The sequence below is a fragment of the Coffea arabica genome, chromosome 11e (genome assembly GCF_036785885.1).
Source record: "Coffea arabica cultivar ET-39 chromosome 11e, Coffea Arabica ET-39 HiFi, whole genome shotgun sequence".
Classification (NCBI taxonomy): domain Eukaryota; kingdom Viridiplantae; phylum Streptophyta; class Magnoliopsida; order Gentianales; family Rubiaceae; genus Coffea; species Coffea arabica.
Window position 1 is genome coordinate 14,992,450 of NC_092331.1, and position 6,666 is coordinate 14,999,115.

Consider the following 6,666-nt stretch of genomic DNA (forward strand, 5'->3'; position numbering starts at 1 on the left):
GTGGTTGTTTAGTGACGACAAGGAAAGTTGTCATAATTGCTCAAAACAACTAAGTTTTCAGTGACGACCTTGAAAAACGTTGTCACTAAAATGATTTATATAGTGACAACTTCTAATATCGTCACTGTCACTCTACCGATTCGGATTTAGTGACAAGAATTATTCGTCACTGTTTAAAGTACTTATTTCTAAGTCACTTTCATTAATTCTACTGTGCCACCCTAACTTTTGCGATTTAGCCCCAAATGTTGTAAAAAATTCCATTAATTCCATTATGATACCTTAACTTTTACAATTTAGCCTCATATGTAGTACACCGATTTCTTTAATTCTATTATTACTCCCTAACTTTTGTAATTTAGCCCCATATGTAATTCACCAATTTCATTAATTCTACTATGGCACTCTAACTTTTGCAATTTAACCCCCATATGTAATACATCAATTTTATTATTTCTATTATGGCACCCTAGCTTTTACAATTTAGCCCCTATTTTTTTATTAGGAAATTGTGAATGGTATCTTGATAAACATAAATATTTTATAATTTTCTCAAACTTAAGTAATAATTTGTTATAAACTCTAAAGATATATCTTTCATTACAATAGTTATAAGGCAGGTAGGTCTTTTTATCAATGGAATAAGAAATTTATGCTAGATTTATCCTTTGTACTACATGCCAAGTAGTATTAGCAAAGGAATAACAAAGTACTACAAAGTAATTAACAAAATAGCCTTCAGGGAGTGTAGTTTATGGGCAAATGAGCATTATCTATTCAAAGTACCAACTTTTTATGGGCATTTTACTCTCAAACATATAATTTATGATAAATTTATAAATGTTTGTAAGTAAAATTCAAAAAGTGTTACACTGATTTCTTACAAAACGAAAACTGGCAGGTTATCTTTTCAACATAAATTAAATTTTTTTAAAAAAAGAAATGCCCCATAACGTACCAACTCTTTGTGGGTTTCCTCCATTACATGAACAAATATTCTACTCTTTATGGGCATTTCACTCTGAATCATTTAATTTATATTAAATACATAAATGTTTGTAAGTAAAATTCAAAAAATGTTGCACTAATATTTTTATGAAAAGGAAACTGGTAGGTTTTGTATTTAACATAAATTAAATATGTGAAAGCAAAAAAAAAAAAGAAATTACCCATAAATCGATGTCTTGCAAATCTATACTAGTAAAATAGTTTCAAACAAAATTAAACATTAAAATAAACTGTAATTTATACACATTAAAATATCTGTAATTTATACACATTTTGCAACTACTACTTGTGTTTTCTCTGTAATGAATTTTTTAACTATTGAGAACTTAAGTTTTGTCTTGTAAATCTATACTAGTACAATAGTTTTAAACAAAATTAAACATTAAAATAAATGTTTGAAAAAGAACAAAAGTACATTTATCACTTGCAGTAATGTAACAAAATTTTCTCAACCATTATCAATATTTTCACAAAAGTATTAAAAACTAGCAATTGACAATATTAAAAACTAGCAATTTAATTAGTGACTACTTTTCTTGTCATTATAATCTTGAATAAATTAGTGATAACATTATGTCATCACTAAATTTTCTTTGATTTTGACTTAACAATAATGTCTTATTAATAGCGTTTGATTATTTTTAATGAAAGTCTGTGTTTAATCTATGCTTCAAACCAAATTAAAAATAAAAAAAAACATGATGATTGGTCTCAAATGTTAGGAAAATGATTATTTTTATTGAAACTATGTTATAACCATATAATTTGAGTTTAATTATTTTCAATTACATAATGTTCTTTAGTGCTGCAATTATAAGAAATTAGTGTAAAATATTAGCAAATTATAAAAGTACATTTTCAATTATATGAAATTAACAAATTTTGCCACCTATGTTGATGAAAATTTTTATTTTTTGCTAAAAAATAAAGAATAATACTATAGCATTAAAATCTATGGTTCAAACCATATTACAAATCCAGAAAAAAAACATGATTTTTTGTATCAAATGGAGGGAAAATGAGTGAAGTCAAAATTTTGATCAAATCATAGTGAAAGTGCCGCGCAACAAAAACAATATCCAAAGCAAAGCAAAGACCAAAGCAGCGGAACACATTCTGAAAACAAAAGCAACGGAACACTTGGTCTGAGTTAAAGCAACGGAACACTTGAGCAACACAAACAAACAGAGGGAAAAGCTTTTGGGCAAGAAAAAGGAAAAACCGAGCGGAGGAGTTGCAATTTGCTGTCAGCTCCGAAAATTTCCACCATCACCGGCAAACATTCACCCAGAAGGAGTATGGTAATTCCAACCTTAAAATTATTCTCTGGTGAATCAGTTTTCTTGCAATTTTCCAGTGATTATTCATAATTGTTTGGCCGTATATGTTTTATGGGGTTGATTGGACTGAATTTTTGTTTCGGACAATTTTTGGGGGCCACTTCTAGCTTTAATTGAACAAAGAATCGTAGAAATTCTTTATGCCCCAACCTGTTTGACAAAATGCTCAACTGAGAGTACAACTTCAAAAGACAAATTGATTTCCGTTTTTGCATAACATTCGGCCAGTCCACGTTTGTCAAAGTAGTTCATTTTCATGAAAGAGATGAGAGTTCTTGTTGAAAGATTCGGATGGTTTTGTTTGGCATCCGTTTGTTTAGCATCTGTTCTGTTTCCCTTTTGCGTGATGTTCCTTTGGTATGAAAGCAAATTAGTAATATGAAATTGATTGAGAGGAGACTCGTATGAGGGTAAATTTTGGTTGGAATTTGGAGGTGAACTTTCTGATGTACTATGGCAGCAAGCATTTAGACCATTCGGAGAGGATGATTATTTGTCCAAATTGCCAAAATTTTTGCTGCTTTTGTTCTTGTGTTGCATCCTTAAGATGGGTCTCCCGTGGTTTTATTTGTTGCAACTCTCTTGTTAATTGCTTGTAACTTGCTGAACATACGTGTTTTTGTGGTTCGATTGGATTGAGATATTCATTTTTCTGAATAACTTCTGGGTGCTGATTTACATCAATTGAGTGAGAAGTTGCTGAAATTTTGATGCCCAGCCGATGTTCGATGAAATGCCCGACTGAGAGTTGGGTTAGTCTTGGTGCTTTTAGGTCATACACGTTGTCTCATGAACCTCTCCTTCATGGCTGTTTTTTTCCTTTGGTTGGGTAGTTTTGTGTCTTAAAAATCTGTTTCTCTTGATAAAACTGGGGTAACTCCATTGATATTCTTAAGACTAGAGGGCTGCATTTTCTATTCGTCAAGGGGGCATGCTGTCATTGTTTTTCTTTCTTTCATTGCTTGTATTCCCCCTTGCTTAGCACATTCCTGTCTAGGCAGTCTTATGGGCTGATATAGGGTAGTTTATTTTATCCCTTTGATGTTAGTTCTTGGTTGTTCATGCTAAAAATCTGCAGGGTAGTCTTGCTGTTTTGATCTTGATGTCTTGTATTTGAAAAAGTAATTTGATAAACTGCAAAGTTTTGCGGCAAGGAAAACCTGGTAGAAGTAAAGTGCAGCAGTTTTCATTTTTCGGTCGCTGAAATTTTAACAGAAATTAGTTGCAAAAACTTCTTGTCTTCTTTTGTTGCATGAAACTTGCATGAGAGTCTTCCAGGAATCTCATTGTTACTAGGTTTTAGCCATGTTTAATTGGAAATGGATCAAAGTGCTGCATGAATCTTGTTTGCCGAAAGTTCCATGGGGTTGCAAAAGCTCCTGAGTGAAAATTGCAGCAGAGATGTTAGCTGGAAATTGCAGAAGCATAAGCTTCGTAACTTTGCATGAACTTGCAAGAAAAACTTTCAAGAATTGCACTTCGGCCCCCCAAGTCTCCCCTTGTTTCGCTATGGCCCAAAATTAATTAATTTGACCCCCTCAAATTTCTTTAATTTTTGCAATCAAGTCACTACTTATTTTAATTCTTACATGGTTTGTTCACCTTCCTTTAAATGCCTTAGATTGATACAAGCTGAGAGTAGACAGATTGCTGAAAAATCTTCAGGCAATGGAATGACATCACAAGAAGCTGCTGGGATGCAAACTGATGGAACTCCTACTTCACAGCATGTTGGATCTAATCAAACTATTGGTTGTCAAAGCAATGAAACTGAAAGTATGCAAGACCTTGAGTCAAACGGTTCAGGTATGTCAGTTTTACGTGTAATTCTACTCTAATTAACTAATTACTGCCAGGGCTGCTATTGTTAGCACTTATGGTCTTGTTTACTTTGTATCTACTAGACCAAGTGATGTTAAAAAGAAAAAGAGGATATACGCGTAATATTGCACTATCAAATGAAAAGAAAGCTGGAAAAAATGTGAACATTACTGTTTCTGAAATAAGTGGAAGACTAGTTAGAGAAGGTGCTCAGCGATACATTTCAGAGGCAAGCTGCGTTATTTGAAAGTATGGCAAGTGGAAAGCACCTAAATAGGGCAAGCTTCCTAAAGATGATAGAGATCAACTGCTAAGAATTACTAATGTAAGAATCTGCTATCATAGTTGGAGAAGGTGATCTGTAGTTTTTGGTAACTTGTGGTCACTGTGGACTGTTTTTTGGTAATAGCTGGTAATAGCATTTTTTGGGGCTGATATTATGCATCATTGTGGACTATTTTTTGTTATAGTTGTGTAGTTTATGGTTATGGTTATGGCTGATCTGTAGTTTTTGGTAACTTGTGGTCACTGTGGACTATTTTTTGGTAATAGCTGGTAATAGCATTTTTTGGGGCTGATGTTATGCATCATTGTGGACCGTTTTTTGTTATGGTTGTGTAGTTTATGGTTATGGTTATAGCTGATATGTAGTTTTTGGTAACTTGTAGTCATTGTGGACTATTTTTTGGTAATAGCTGGTGATAACATTTTTTGGGGCTGATGTTATCCATCATTGTGGACTATTTTTTGTTATGGTTGTGTAGTTTATGGTTATAGTTATGGGGCTGATGGTTGTGTAATAACATTTTTTGGGGCTGATGTTATGCATCATTGTTATCTGAACTTATTCTTTGGGAAATATCTAGGTATCATGTATATAGTGCTGTTAGTTTATCAATAGAGGTAAAAATCTGATTGTTCATCTGCAATAGTATATTATTTTCAAGTACAAGCGACAGACCATGCATGGATAGCAATCTTCTTTTTGCCTATGTAGTGACTTGAAAGAAATGAATATAATGCAAAGGGGGCGTTTGTGAACTTTGATTGGTTTCACCTGTTTAGATGGTCTTCACTTTGACATTGTGAGGCAAATGGCTCATTCTCTTTGCACAGTTTAATCCTACAGAGGCATCGTTTCCTTCATGATTTTTGAAGCATAAACTCCTAAAATCAAAGAGGGCTAGTACCTCCTGTATTCACACCTCGTACAATAAGTTGCTTTCTGTGTTTTAATATATAAACAACCAAAAGCATAAAGATTAAACAATAATTACTGTGGGAGTCCAATTTAATTGTTCAATAAGTTGAGCTATTTAAAGAAGAAGAAAGAAAATAAAAAAAAACTGTTTTAGAGAGCTCTTTAGTTGAGCTTATGCAGTGTTGTATTTGTATAGATTGGACTGTGATTTCTAACTTCTTGCTGGTGTTGTAATATGTGGGCTCAAATTATATGAGATTCTTAATGAATTGTAATTTTTGTCTTAATAATCTAAGTCTCATTACTTGTTCTTTATTATTGTACTCCTTTCCTTACCTACTTCTTTTACTCTTTTATGACAGATAAATGCTATTCATACTAGCTTTTGGAAGATATCTATGGTTATGGTTGAAGAATGTTGAAGACAAAATTGCCTTTTGCTCATGGAATGGTTCATTTAGATGTTCTTCAATTTCTTAAACTGTGATTGCTTTTGTAAATGTACCATATATACAAGTGATATTTTGGACAAATGTTATTTTTGTAGGCATTAGTTGGGTAATGTACACTTGAATTTGGCATTTGAGAATGCTATATTATTACCATGTAATCTAATGCAAATACTTTTGGTTATCAATCGTTCATGTTTATTTGTATGATTTGTTTAAAATCAATGATTTAGCAATGATTACAGGCCAAATTATGATTATTAAGCTATTGAGAAATTATCTAATGACAAAACAAAGTTGTCACAAAATAGAAAATAAAAACTCCTTGTCACAACAGAGATTGTCACTAAATCTAAGCTACATTTGTGACGACAATTGTTGTGAGTAAAATAGTTATATACAATGGCTTTCGGTGCTTTTTAGTGACGACTTTAAGTAGAGCATTTTTGACAAAAGATCAAGTCGTCAATAAAACACTTCCGGATTTTCGTCACTAATGACAACTATTTAGTGACGACATTTGAAGTCATCACTAAATAGTTGTCATTAGTGACGACAATCTGGAAGTGTTTTATTGACGACTTGATATTTTGTCAAAAATGATCTACTTAAAGTCGTCACTAATGACAACTATTTAGTGACGACATTTTAGGTAGTCACTGTTTACTTTTACCGACGGGGATTTAGTGACGACTTTGTGACGATCAAAAAGTCGTCAATAAAAGATATTTGTGACGATATTTGTATGTTCTGTGATGACTTTGTGTTGTCACTGATGAGCAATTTTCTTGTAGTGAAAACAGAGCTCAAGGAATTAAAAAAATAAGAATACATACATAAAAAAATT

General features: G+C 32.4%; 1 long non-coding RNA gene across 1 annotated transcript; it reads left to right on the forward strand.

Moving 5' to 3' along the window:
* The first annotated feature begins 2,019 nt into the window (after positions 1-2,019).
* Positions 2,020-6,070, forward strand: LOC140021797 (uncharacterized). The gene is made up of 3 exons (XR_011825779.1): positions 2,020-2,309; positions 3,970-4,154; positions 5,733-6,070. It is a non-coding gene; the product is annotated as an uncharacterized lncRNA (long non-coding RNA).
* The last annotated feature ends 596 nt before the right edge of the window (positions 6,071-6,666 follow it).